Below are 13,438 nucleotides of genomic sequence, written 5' to 3'. Positions count from 1 at the left end.
AATAACAAGACTGGACCTATCTTTTCCCGTCAACACGGAATCTTTTGCGAATACTGATTCGTGGTAGGGTTTTTTTTGGTTTGTTTTTTAAAGTCTACATTTTTAGCAACATTTAATTACCACAGTTGCAAGCGCGGTTAAAAAAATCGACATTTTACTTCCGTTCAAAGAATCTTTTCTTACTTATTTTTGCCGGATTTGAGTGCCCTCCTATTACGTGAAAGTTCCCGCTAAGTGAAGACCCCTCCCCTTTCCACCTCTTTCAGCAGACAGGAGAAAGAGGCATTTAGGGGTCGTAGTTGCTCTGTAGATTACGGTAAAGGTCAGGCACAATGGCCGGGTAAAAGAGGCCAAGAAGGGGGTGTTTTGCTAGGAGACAATCAGACCACGTTTGTGAGGCAAGGGATAAGAGGTGTTGGGCTGAAGAGTGCTGTCCTGGTTCTTGCTGAAGGTGAGCGAAATGTCAAAATACGGAGCTATCTTGCACCTACCCTACCTCGTTTGGGGAATACGTTGTATTTCTTTTCCATCGGTGTCCCTCGTATTTGCGTGTAATCATGATCCTGTGAGTGTGCAAGTTAGCGCAGGCTTCTAAACGTCCACAGGTTTGGGGCCGCCCGGTACTTCGCGGATCCATTTCAGATTGTTGCATAAACCTGTGTGGCATGGAAGAGGTTAACTGTGCTGCTGGGAGGTGAAGATGTTTACTGTGAGCCGTTCGGGTTTGGCCGTTAAGGTACATCAATAAATGCAGGAAGACACTCGCTACAAAGTAAACTTTGGATTTGAAAGCTGCTCGCTACAATGTTTCACTGTTCACAAAATAAGTTTGTAATTTAGGTCCCAATGTAATTTAGGTCCCAATGTATCATGAAAACAGAACTCTGGTTACTGCATGTGGCTAGTGAACGGCCAGAAGGAACAGCTTTCAGCTTCGAGCGTGTGTTTGACTCTATTGCTGTGCTCACATAATTTGTGTGTTTTAGTTATTTATACCCGAGGCATAAATTCTACAGATGAAGAATTTAATGTTATCAAACAATTCAGGTTGTTTTATTTATTATTATATTTGTTTTTGCCCTGTGTTTATCAGCGCCTATGTCCCGAGTCTTTCAGATCGATTCTGTTAGACACTTGCGAGGCATATAGCGGCTTACCAATAACATAGAGGGGTTTGGAGCCCACCCATAGCTTACCATTGGTTGACTTTCCTTTCCACTCTCTTTTGCCAGTTTTTTTTATTCATGTCCCAACTTGCCAGTCTTGTTTGTCCTTCCAATTGAGTATTTTCTCTTTAAGTGACTGGCATGACTACTTGCTTTTATAGCACTACCTTTTGTGTTTTGTGTTAAGCACTCCATTAGAGGGCATGTGTTTTCGAGCCACTTCTCCTGTATGTCTCTCCCCTGCACTTTGTGTTGCTCAGCTGCTGCTGGTATTTAATGTAAAGCTAGATAATTTCATTTTACCCATTTATAGCTGAGGTTTTTCTAGAGCACAGGTCCTATACTGAATTACTTAAACGTCTTCCCAAACTAGATGTTTAAGGAAAATGATTCACAGTGAAGTAAAGCAATGGGTTGTGGATTACACAATTGGGTGAAGTGCGGAAGCCAGGATTTGAATCCAGTATTTTATATTGTGCAGTTAGTTGAGACTTCACAGGTTTTTCCTTCTCTCTTCCTTTAGCACTAACTGTCATTGCTTTGTGTTCAGTTATTTAATTAGTGTTAGTACATGGAGTTCAATAAATACACTTATCACACCTTCAATCTGACACTATACACACACATGTACATTATCGTAAGATTTAAAGGTATGCTTTTTTGTTTGCAAAGTTTCCACAGACACTGAATAACATGACAGCGCATGCTGTCTGAAACCATGCTGCACTTCTCACGCATCACCTTCAAGAGATGTAACCTAAGGAGCAAACTGTGGGGGTTCCGAGACTCTTTTGTTTTTACTAATTATTTAATTGCGCGCATTTAGTTGTTGAGCCTTTCTTAAAATCCTATCTTTTTCTCAAGTCCTGAGCCTGCAGTAACATTAACTTAAAATAGCATCTCCTGCCTTCTCTTGTTCTGCTGGCTCGTGGACATGACAAACAAACCAATTTCAGTAGAGTTTCAACACCTTAGGGACCAGAACTAAATCATAAACAAAGAGATCTTGCAGCCCCCAAAGATTTTGCTTTTCTAAGCGACAGCTCTTCAAGGAGTCTTCAGAGGCTGTGCAGAATGACTTGAGCGAGGCATGTTCTATCTGCCACTGTTTACTCAACAGTTGTCACTGACAAATCTAGGGAAGATATTGTGCCCTATGTCCCTCCCCACTCCAGCATCTGAGGGATAGATCTACCACCGTTCCTACGCCCATGCTGGAAAGCAAAGGTTTAAAGTACCTGAATGGAAAGGCAACAAAGAGTGACCAACACGATTTTTGCAAAACTGGCACGTTCAAAACTAATAAATGTGCATCATGACAAGGCCTTAGCACTGTATTGCCACTAGATTGCTCACAGTTGTTGTTACGTAACTGAATGGTACTCTTATTAATGACTTCCTAAGAATGATGGGCTAAGGTGACTCTGTTAGATGTTGACATTCGGATGTCTGTATGGCGAGGGTCTCACTCGAGGCTTCTGTGGACCATTTGCATTTACTATGGCGGAGTACCAGCAAGCACAATAAAGCATATATATTTTTTAGGATTTGGATGTAGTGCAGTGGTACTGCCACAGAGCCTCAGATGCTTGGCAGACAAAATTACCACTGAAAGCACACCTCAGATCTCAAGTGCTAACTAAATGTTATTGTGTCTGGGGTGCATTTCACGAAATCTGCTTGTTTTGAAAACCATAATCGGGAGGGTAAAAAAGTTTTTAATGACACTATGTACATTGACACTACAGCCATTTACACGTAATGTACTTGGTATGATTTTTTTTTAATGATTTACTTTAGTGTAGCTGTGTTACTTTGTCATTTTCTTGCTAATGTTAACAATGATGCAGAGTTGTCACCCCTTCATTCTGATATCTGGCACTGTGAACAGGGAACTCACAGGTAGCTTGCTCTTAAACTTTACATTTTGAAGGTCAAAACTATACTATCCCATGTTTTAGTTTCTGCTTATGCGAAGCCTTCATTTTACCACGTGACCTCCACTGTAGCCCTGTGTATAAACATTTCAGAAAGTGTTCATTTGGTGGCAAACCAAACAGAGGATACTGGAACGTCAGCTGTGGGGTCTTGTGTCTTTTGCCTCTGATGTTGTTAGGTCCTACCTACTACGGCTCTCCAAACTGGACCAAGTACAACCCATTAACCACTTAGCTCTCAGTGGTAGCAACGGTGAGCAGTAGCCTGGCGTCTCTGGAAGTAACATGGAGGTTCACCAACCTCATTACTCCAGTCATCCGCAGGCCTGTAGCCAGATGTAATATTTTGGTTGGGGAGGAGAGGGGCACTGACCCTGTGAAACTCAATATAAAAGGGGTCGAGATGAGTGTGATATTTTTTCCGAATTGTGTTGAACTAATATTACCTTTTTTGTAAGATATTAAAGTACATAATACTTATCTTTACACATTTTAAATTATTATGGCCAAAATGTATTTGGGAAATTGCCTCTTTCGATATGGTTAGCCCCCACTTTTTGTCTGTAATTTTTAACTGTAAGTGCACTGGGTCCCTGCTAACCAGGACCCCAGTGCCTGATTTTCTTCACCAAAAATGTACCACGATTGGCACAACTTCAGTTGCCCCTTTAAACCCCTAATAAATGGTATCCATGGTACCCAGGGCATGGGTACTGAAGAGGGTCCTCGGTGACTGCTGGAGCACTGATTGTGCCATCCACAGACTCCTCACCAAGGCTAGGCACTCTAACATTGCAGGCTGTGTGTCTTGGTGCAGGAAAATCAGAATAGTTGACATGGCACACAGCCCTGTATGCCATGCCTCCCATGCACTGCATAATATATAGATGTCACCCCTACTGCAGGCCTTTAGCCCTAAAGCAGGGTGCACTATATCCTATGTGTGGGCATACCTGAATGAGCAGATATACCCCTACAATGTCCAGTCTATTCTGGGATGTTGTAAGTAAACAGGAAAGCCATAAATACTAAATGGGCTGGATATTTGTCAATATAAATTTCCTGGCTCCATGATGGCTTCAATGATTTCTTAGATGTTTGGTACCAAACATCTTGTATTAATAAATCCTCAGTGATGGATTTATTAATACGTTCACACAGGAGACTCTTTTTAGAGGGTCTCCTGAAAACCCACCAAGCACTGGTGTGGTTCCTGACTTAGTTTTGCCAGCCTGCCACTACCTGACATGGTTCTGTCCTCATGGAGGAGAGCCAGTGCTCTCAGAAGACAGAGACAAAGCCTTCTCTGGGCGGAGGTGCTTTACACCTCCTCCAGGACAGGATGGCCTTCCTGGGCAGGAAGCTTCAAGGCAATACTACCTTTGAAATCCAACCCAGGAACCTCCAGATAGTGGGGGAGGCCAAGTCCCCTTTCCTGCTCCATGTTTGGTGGGAGGAAAGGCTGGAAAAATAATTAGATGAAGAGGGTACCCATATAGACTATACCAACTCTAGGGCTGGGCAGGCAATGTGAACCCCCCTCTCCTGAAATTCCACCATCTTAGAACAATGGACAAACTTCATCTTTACACAAGAAGTGGTCAATAGAGGCTGTACAACAATCCAAGGAGGAGTGAGCAGTCTTTGCAATGGTTATACCCTCATCTTCCCGAATATCAATGGTAAATACACAAAAGGAGGGGTACCCAAAAGTTCATAAGGTACATGTGTGCAATGTATTTGAGATTGGTAAGTCCAGGCACCCAGGTTAATTTGTGCTCACCTCACATTTTCAGTATTGTCTGGTTGTAGTTAGCTTTTGTAACAATATATTGTGCATCATATAATGGCCTTTTGCAGAGAGACGGAGGCACTGGTCCAGTAAGAGCGGACACGTACCCTTGATGAATGTTTGACAATAAGGATGGTCCACCCTTGACCTTCCGTATTATATCGGTAAAATTAACTAGATATCTATGACCATATAAGGAAAAGGTCCCTAGAGTATGGTCTGTATGATATTGTGCATGCTTTCTTCAAGATTAATCGGCATAAGCAAAAGGTTATTATTTCATATCACGCAAGGTCCTGAAGAAAGCCAAATGACCCTTTGGTGCAATGCATTGGCTGAAACATGTTGACCTAAATTGACACTTTGGAATAATATACCCTGAGAGCATCACATCAATTTTTTTAACTTGGACCATAATCCTATATTATTAAAATGTCATGATTAGGATTCAGAGGTTATTTTAATTCACCTACACCCCCTGCCTTCACCTATTTCTGCCATTCTTAGAACTCCGCTTACAAACGTGTTGAGACCACCCATACACATTATGTTTGGGCGAGGTCCCAATGATGAAGCATGCCACAGGTAGTTCCTGTGGGGGAGGACCCTAAAATATATAAATATGAAGAACATTATATATTTAGACCCACAGAATATTGTTACAAAACAGAACTTAACAACCAGACAATACTGAAAATGTGAGGTGCACACCGGTTTACCTGGTTCCCAGACTTACCAATCTCCGGTACATTGCACACATGCACCTTATGAACTCTTGTTTTCCCCTCCTTTTGTACACGCCAGGGTGCCTGCACCCTCTAGGTAAGTAGCCTATTGGCTACTACCTATCTTACCTTGTAATACTCCTAAATTCAGTATGTAGGTGGCACCCCGAGACCTGAAGATTAGATTCGATGGACAAGAGAAGACCTGGACAAAGAAAACCCGCTGCTTGAACACTGATGCCCTGCTGCAGAAGGAAAAAAATGCCAAACCTTACCTGCTGCCTGTATGACTCGATAATTGTGCTGCTGTGTTGTCCTGAAACCTGCAAAGACTCCAAGAACCACCAACTTTCAAGAAATCACAGTGAAGCTCCCTTGCAGTGAAGGTATCACTCCCTTGCACACTGCAGGCACAGATTCTGTGAAGTCCAGTTTGTCAACTTACTGCTCCCCGACCACCTTGATGTAGCAAAAAAGCAAGAAGATGGGGGCGTGGCTTGCGCGCCGCTTCAGCATGGCGGATTGCGCTTGAGCTCCGAGGCGAGTTCTCCCGTCGGGCTGATTTCTCTGTTCCTCGACTGCCCCTGTGGTCGGAAAAGGCAGTCTTTAGAAGCGGAATATGAAGGGAGCTGTTTGTTGAGGTTTTCCTGCTGTTTTACTCACCGGCTGCATGATTTCTGTCTGATGCTCGTTTTCCTCACGGACGGCCGCCATTTCCTGCTCCTGACGCAGTTGGCATTTTTTCCTCAGGAATGCTGTTGTCGATACAATATTTCAGGTCGTGGTGGCTGTCCAGGATGTTCCTCTATGATGCCTGCAATTGGTAACATTTTTTCCTTTTTTCTGCTATTTTCTTGCTGCTTGGCTGAAATTAAGTTGCCCACGCGATATTTTTCTCTCAGTGCAGTTATTTTATTCAGGTGTGGTTCTTTTTCCTGCGAACTCTGTGCTGTGCCCTCCTGAATTACTTGTAGCTGTATCACTTGTTAGCTACCTCCCTGACCTGCATATAAGCCCGTCGCTATTATCTTATAAGCGTCCATTGAGCTCAGTGGGCTATCTCTCTTACTTTGGGCTACAGTCTGCACAGTTTTTGCTCTTCTCTTTCCTGCAAGTGGTTATATATTTTTTCTTCGAGGTTACTCCTTCATGGCTACAATTATGGGTCGCTCCACGAGTAACAAAGACTCTAAAGATGTTGGCACGTCACTGAAAAGACTTAAGTCGGTGTCTCCTACGCCTGAGTCTGCTCAGACAGACACTACCTCCACGCTGGACACCATATTAACTCGCCTTAATGAGGTGCATGATATTGCGCAGTCAACGAAAACTAATACAGATTTACTGCAAGTGGAGGTGTCTGCTATCAGGAATGACTTTAAAGCCCTCTCACTTCGTGTATCTGATACGGAGTCACGAATCAGTTCTGCAGAGGATGGTATGCACAAACACTCCAGATCCATCAACCACATGGAGCGCTCAATGGCGGCATTGCGAAGAGATCTCACTGAACAGGAAGATCGCAACCGTCGATCTAACCTGCGCATTTTTGGTCTGCCGGAAGATTCGGAGAAATCATCTTCATCTATGATAGAGTTCTTATCTCATTGGATTCCGGACACCTTCCAAATCTCATTCCTCAGAGAGTTTGAGATAGAAAGAGCACATCGTGTTCCAACGTTTCGGTCTAAATCGGCAACCCAGCCAAGAGCAGTTATTTTTAAGCCACTGCGACATCAGCATACTGAACAGATTCTCTCTCATATGCGCAAAGCTAAACAAGTCATCTGGGACGGTCATCAAATCTCAATCTCTCAGGACTTTGCCAGAGATACGGTCATAAGGAGAAAGGGCTTCCTTAATCTTCGGAAACGTCTTTCTGAAATGAACATTCCCTTTTCGTTTTCTGGTCCATCGAAGTTCCGCATTACTTATAAAGGACGTTCTAGAATTTTCGATGAACCAGCCGATTTATCTACATTTCTGGACAACCAATTGGAGATAGAGATGGAGATTCAGAAAGCGACTTCGCAGTCTTCTGGTGCCTCGGGCACTTGAATTGTCTTCTTTTTTCTTCTGGATGCTTTCTTTTCCATGTCTGGATCTCTCCTCTCATGTTGAGCTTCTGCATCGTTCTTGACCTCCAAGGCTGTTTGATGAACTTTTTTTGTTCTTCTGGTGTTCACACTGCTTCCTATTCTATCCTTTACTTCCAGAGTCATACTCTTTAACTTATATTCTGCTTTTCTTGTTCTTACTTCCTGTCATTGTTTATTTCAATTCATTTTTCTCTTTTCTAGACGTTTCTTTCTTACTAGTTACCTTATTTTTTCTCATTTCTGTCTTTTTTCTGTCTCTTTTCTATCTTTTCTTACTATCTTTCTTCCTTTCTTTCCTACGTAGCTATATGTTCTGGCTTTTTTTTTCCTACTTCAATTATATCTTATTATTATATACAGTTATAGTTTGTTCATTAACCATATTTTTATTTTTAGGTTATGTATTATGTTCGTCAGTAATCGTCTCCTGTTCATGAGTTACCTCAGGCTTTTGCTTTTGTAATCAGTTTCTATGATAGTATTAAATATTATTTCTATATCTCTTGACATTAGACTGGTAACTAAATGTAATTATACATTCTGCTTAGGTACATTATGCCTATTCATATTCTCACTATATGTAGGTGTCAACTTCCAATATTATTTGATCGACTTTTCCTGTTCTTCTGGGCCCTGTTCGCTCCTTCTTTCCGACGTCATATTCTTTAGCTTGTATTCGGTTTTTCTTGTTCTTACTTTGTCAGTATTTATTTCAAGCCACTTTTCTCCTTTCTCGACGCTTATCTCTTACTAGTTGCCTTATTCTTTCTCATAATTGTCATTTTCTATCTTTTTCTGTTCTATCCATTTTTCTGTCTTTCTTCCTTTATTTCCTACATATTTGTAGGTTCCGGTCTTTTCTACTTAATTGTATATTGCTATTATATACAGTTATAGTTTGTTTATTAGCTATGTTGTTAATTTTAGGATGCGCATATTGATCGTCATGCATTCATCTATTGTTCATGAGTTGCCTCTGGCTTTTGTTTTTCTAATCAGTTTGTCTGCTAGTATTAATTATTCTTGCTATGTTTTCTGTTATTAGACTGCTGACTGAATGTGTTTATACACTTTTCTTAAGTTACATTATGTCTATTCACATGATTCTGCAGCTTTGCGTTGCTAATTTTGTCTGTTACTAGTTCCTATTTTACTGCTATCAGCTTGTTATATTTTGGGGCTATGGTGATCGATTACTTTTCCTCCTAGTACGGGACCCGTACTCGCCTTTTCCACGTTCTCCCTAGTATGATGTTGGTCTTTTTTAGGCCTTCCCTCCTGCTTCCTCTCTCCCTCCTTTCTTTTCTCTTTTCTTCTCTTCTTTCTTCCTCTTTCTCTTGGATTCCCCACATGGAATCTCCCTCTGTTTCCTAGGAGTGTAGAGTTGTTCTTTGTTTGTGTGAGGTTGCTTTTTGTTTTGTCATCCATGTTGTCTTTTCGTTGTTATTCTGTATTTCCATGCCGGGTTTAAATGTCTTATCCCTTAATGTTAAGGGTTTGAATCATCCTGTGAAGAGGTCGAAAGTTTTAGATTATTGTAAATCTGTCTTCTGACCTGATTCTTTTTCAAGAGACCAAGGTCACTAACAGAGAGGCGTTGTTTTTGAAGAAGGAATGGGTTTCGGATGTTTGCTGTTCTGATGCTGCTGGTAAACGCAATGGGGTTATTACCTTAGTTTCAAAAAATTCTGGTTTATCTATACTTTCTTCTGATCATGACTCTCAGGGTCGCTGGCTGTTGTCTAAGTTGTCGGATGGTCAGCATGAACTGTATGTGATGAATATCTATGCTCCTAACGTTGATGATCCGGCCTTTTGGAAATCGGTCACCAAAAAATTAAATGACACCCCGCACTCTGGCAATCTTCTTGTAGGCGGAGATTTTAATTTACCAATGGACCCTCTTTTAGACAGGAACTCTGCATTTCAGTTTCGTCCTCCTAAATCTCACAAACAAATGCTTCATATGTGTTCCTTTACTCATCTTCAAGATTTATGGCGACTCCATAACCCTACTGGTAGCGATTTTTCTTTCTTCTCTTCGCCTCATTCTTCCTTCTTTCGTATTGACTATCTCCTGGTTAATTCTTCGCTTGTTTCGTCCTCCTCTTCTCCGCTTATACATCCTATTTTGGTTTCCGATCACGCGGCGGTTACCTTTACATTGTCCTCCTTTGCCCCTAAATTGCGCGGTCGTTCATGGAGGTTGAATACCGAAATTTTGCATGATGCTTCTCAGGTTGATGAATTTTCTAAAGCTATAGATATTTTTTTTCACGAGAATGAAGGTTCTGTCTCTTCCCCAGTCGTTCTATGGGACTCATTTAAATGCACTTTCTGTGATTAAGTGTATGTCCAAACGGAATTCTGAGATTAAAAAGGAGCTTACAGATTTGTCTTCTCAAATTAAATCTCTGGAAGCCACCTTTAGACAATCTAAAGACTCATATTGTTTACAGCTAATAAAACAACTCAAATACAAATATAATACCATTGTTACTAAAAGAGCTCATATTGGAGTACAAGCACAGAAATCCAAGAAGTTGTTGTTAAAAAATCGTGTTGGGAAGATTTTGGCTGCTACCTTAAAATTTCAGGACTTCTCTTTTAAGTCCTCGCAAATCTCTTCTATTACTGACCACACAGGTTCTAAAAAATTTCAAACAGGGGAAATACTTGAAGTTTTTCATGACTACTATAATAAACTGTACACTCCTTCTCATGTTTCCTCTTTTGACCGTTGTCAGGCTTTTTTAACTTCGGTTCCGATTCAGTCGGTCTCGGATGATGATCGTACTTTTCTAAATAAGCCTATTTCCCCCGAAGAAATTATTTCTGCAATTAAAGCCACTCATTCTGGCAAGGCACCAGGCCCTGATGGTTATCCAATTTTATTTTATAAAACTTTTCTACCTACGCTGGTTCCCAAATTACAATCTCTCTTTGACTCTTTTGTTAAGGATGGATCTGTTTCTGGTACGGCTGCTGAAGCTACTATAGTAGTGATCCTGAAGGAAGGGAAAGATCATTCGGATCCCAAAAACTTCCGTCCTATTTCTCTCCTTAACATGGAAGCTAAGATTTTTGCTAAAATTCTGGCCAAAAGATTAGAATCCTTTATCCCTCTTCTTGTTCATCCTTCTCAAACTGGTTTTGTGAAAGGCCGTCTTGCGCGTGACAATATACGCACTTTTTGTCATGTTCTCGGTGCTGCCAAAAGATCTCAACTCCCTGCCGCGGCCTTGGCCCTTGATGCAGAAAAGGCCTTCGACAAGGTCTCTTGGCCATTTCTTCGTGCGGTCTTGTGCGCGCACAATCTTGGTGACTCTTTCATTAATATGATAATGTCCTCATATTCTCAACCTAAAGCTAACATTAGAGTTAATGGTGCTACGTCGTCGTTTTTTAATCTTCGTCAGGACACTAGACAGGGATGTCCTTTATCCCCACTTTTATTCTTATTATCTATTGACCCTCTTCTTCGACTGATTGAGCTACATCCGGATATTAAAGGTTTTTGTTTCGGGCCTCACTGTATTAAAACTGCTGCATACGCAGATGATGTACTCATTTTTTCAGATGATATTGCTTTGGCAATCCCTGCTATTTCAAATACCATTTCCCTCTTTTCTTCGGTCTCAGGGTATACCCTAAATAAAGATAAGACGGAAATGTTCCCTTTGAATGCCTATTGTTTCCCCTCTCATATCGGCTCAGCGGGCTTTAAGTGGCAGTCTACATATCTGAAATATTTAGGGATTTATTTCTGTTCTACTCTCTATGCTACAGCGCCAAGACACCCCAGGGTATATGTTGCGCTTTATAAATGCCAGTAAATAAATAAATAAACTGCCTATAATGAATCCCAGACCCTCCTTAGGGTCCGTCGTCTTTTGGATACATGTCCTCCGAAGCATATTTCATGGTGGGGTCGCCTCCAGACTCTCAAAATGATGATCACACCGATTTATTAATTTTGTTTCATCCATGCTTCCGGTTAAATTATCAGATTCCTTCTTTCGTGAAATTGATGGTCTGACTTCTAAATTTCTGTGGAATGACAAACGTGCTAGACTTGCATACAAATTTTTGCGTCGTCCTTGTGATATGGGAGGTTGCAATTTTCCTGATTGGGAAAAATACCAAACTGCCTTTCTGGCCTCTCAAGGTGCCTTCTGGTTCTCTCCTCCATCTCTTTATGTTCCCTCTTGGTTGCTCATAGAACAAGAATTAGCATCCCCTTTGCCTACTGCCTCTTTTTGCACGACATCTAGTTTACATATCCTGTTTTCTCGTTCTATCATTATTGATACAATTGCTGCCATCAGGAAAGTAGACAGGAAGGTGGCAATCCCTTTACACAAAACTAGGTGGTCTTCTATCTGGCGGAATTCCAAAATTAAACTCAACATTACTCCCACCCTTATGTCCTACTGGGTAGATAAAGGGATCTCTCTTGTTAAACATCTTTATGATGCTTCTGATCAACCATTGCCTTTTTCCACCTTGGCTCAAACGCATTCTTTAACAAATCTTGATTTTTTATACTTTTTTAAAAATTAAAGTGGCCCTTGCTAAAGTCCGTCTTCATCCTACTTCTTCTATCATCTCACTTTTTCATATTTGGATCAAATCTGGTCACGTCGCCTCCAAAATTTATAAATTTTTGTCATCTGCTTCTCTACCCGCACAGACGGTTGCTCAGCAAAAGTGGTTACGCCACTTTGATCCTGCTCTTACAGATCATATTTCCTCGGAGACTTGGCAATTAATTGGTAAACTCTCTCTTCGTAATAAAATTGCACCATCTTTAATGCAATCTAAGTTTTTCTCTATCAATCTCCTCCATTGGACGCCTGTGCGTCTTCACTCGCTAAATCTTAAAGATGATAACCTATGCTGGAGTTGTGGTTTATTGCCGGGCGATTTTCACTATATGTTTTTTGGTTGCTCTTTGCTTCAGCCTTTTTGGGACCTCATCCATAAACATCTCTCTTATTTTTGGTATTGAGTTCCAACTTTCTTTCCCTTTAATTTTATTGGGCCCACTGGCTGCCCCCACTCCTCTCCCATTGGATCCACTGGAATTACAGCTATTGGATCTCCTCCTCTCTATTGCGGTGAAAATTATTCTTATGGAATGGAAATCCTTTTCTTTGGTTTCCTATCATACATGGTGGGCCTGGGTTTCCTTTTTACGCAGTGCTCACACGTCGGTTGATCAAGCCCACCTTTCCCCATCTTTTTCTAGTGGGGTTTGGAAAGCTTTGGATGATTATATGGAGTTGTCCTCAAAAGGGTTGGTTCCTCAGTTTCCTTTTGATATGTCTGTCTAAGTGTTGTCTTCTCAGTTTTCTAGGCTGGTTAGTCCTGTGGGAATCCTTCCTCTTTTTCTTTTTTCTTCTTCTTTCTCTTCTTTTTCCTGTCCTCTACTCCCTTTCATCCTGCTATTGCTCTCTCGTCTTTCCTCTCTTCTTTTATTCTATTTCCTCCCCTGTCCCCCATCTCCATATTTGATAGTGATACGTTTGTTTAGTACCCGGCTAGTAGCTTTCCCCTAATTGACTTCTATAATTTATAACTGGCTACTTTTTAATTTTATATGCATTTACTTTGATTATTTCTCAAGCTTAGCCCCTGATTGTATAGCTCTCTTGCATTAGTGTATCACTTAACTTGTATTCTGATCCTTATACTTTATATCTCTTCTTTATCAATA

General features: G+C 41.1%; 1 protein-coding gene across 1 annotated transcript in view; it reads left to right on the top strand.

Annotated features, from left to right (window-relative positions):
- Positions 1–304: 304 nt before the first annotated feature.
- The window catches only part of LOC144764805 (uncharacterized), a 581,674-nt gene continuing 568,540 nt past the window's right edge, over positions 305–13,438 (top strand). The window contains exon 1 of the mRNA XM_078650300.1: positions 305–451. The gene's annotated coding sequence lies outside the window, so the exon portion shown is untranslated. The remainder of the gene's footprint in view (positions 452–13,438) is intronic.

Source organism: Lissotriton helveticus, chromosome 1_1 (assembly GCF_964261635.1).
Source record: "Lissotriton helveticus chromosome 1_1, aLisHel1.1, whole genome shotgun sequence".
Taxonomy (NCBI): Eukaryota; Metazoa; Chordata; class Amphibia; order Caudata; family Salamandridae; genus Lissotriton; species Lissotriton helveticus.
This window is presented reverse-complemented; position numbering and strand designations above follow the sequence as displayed.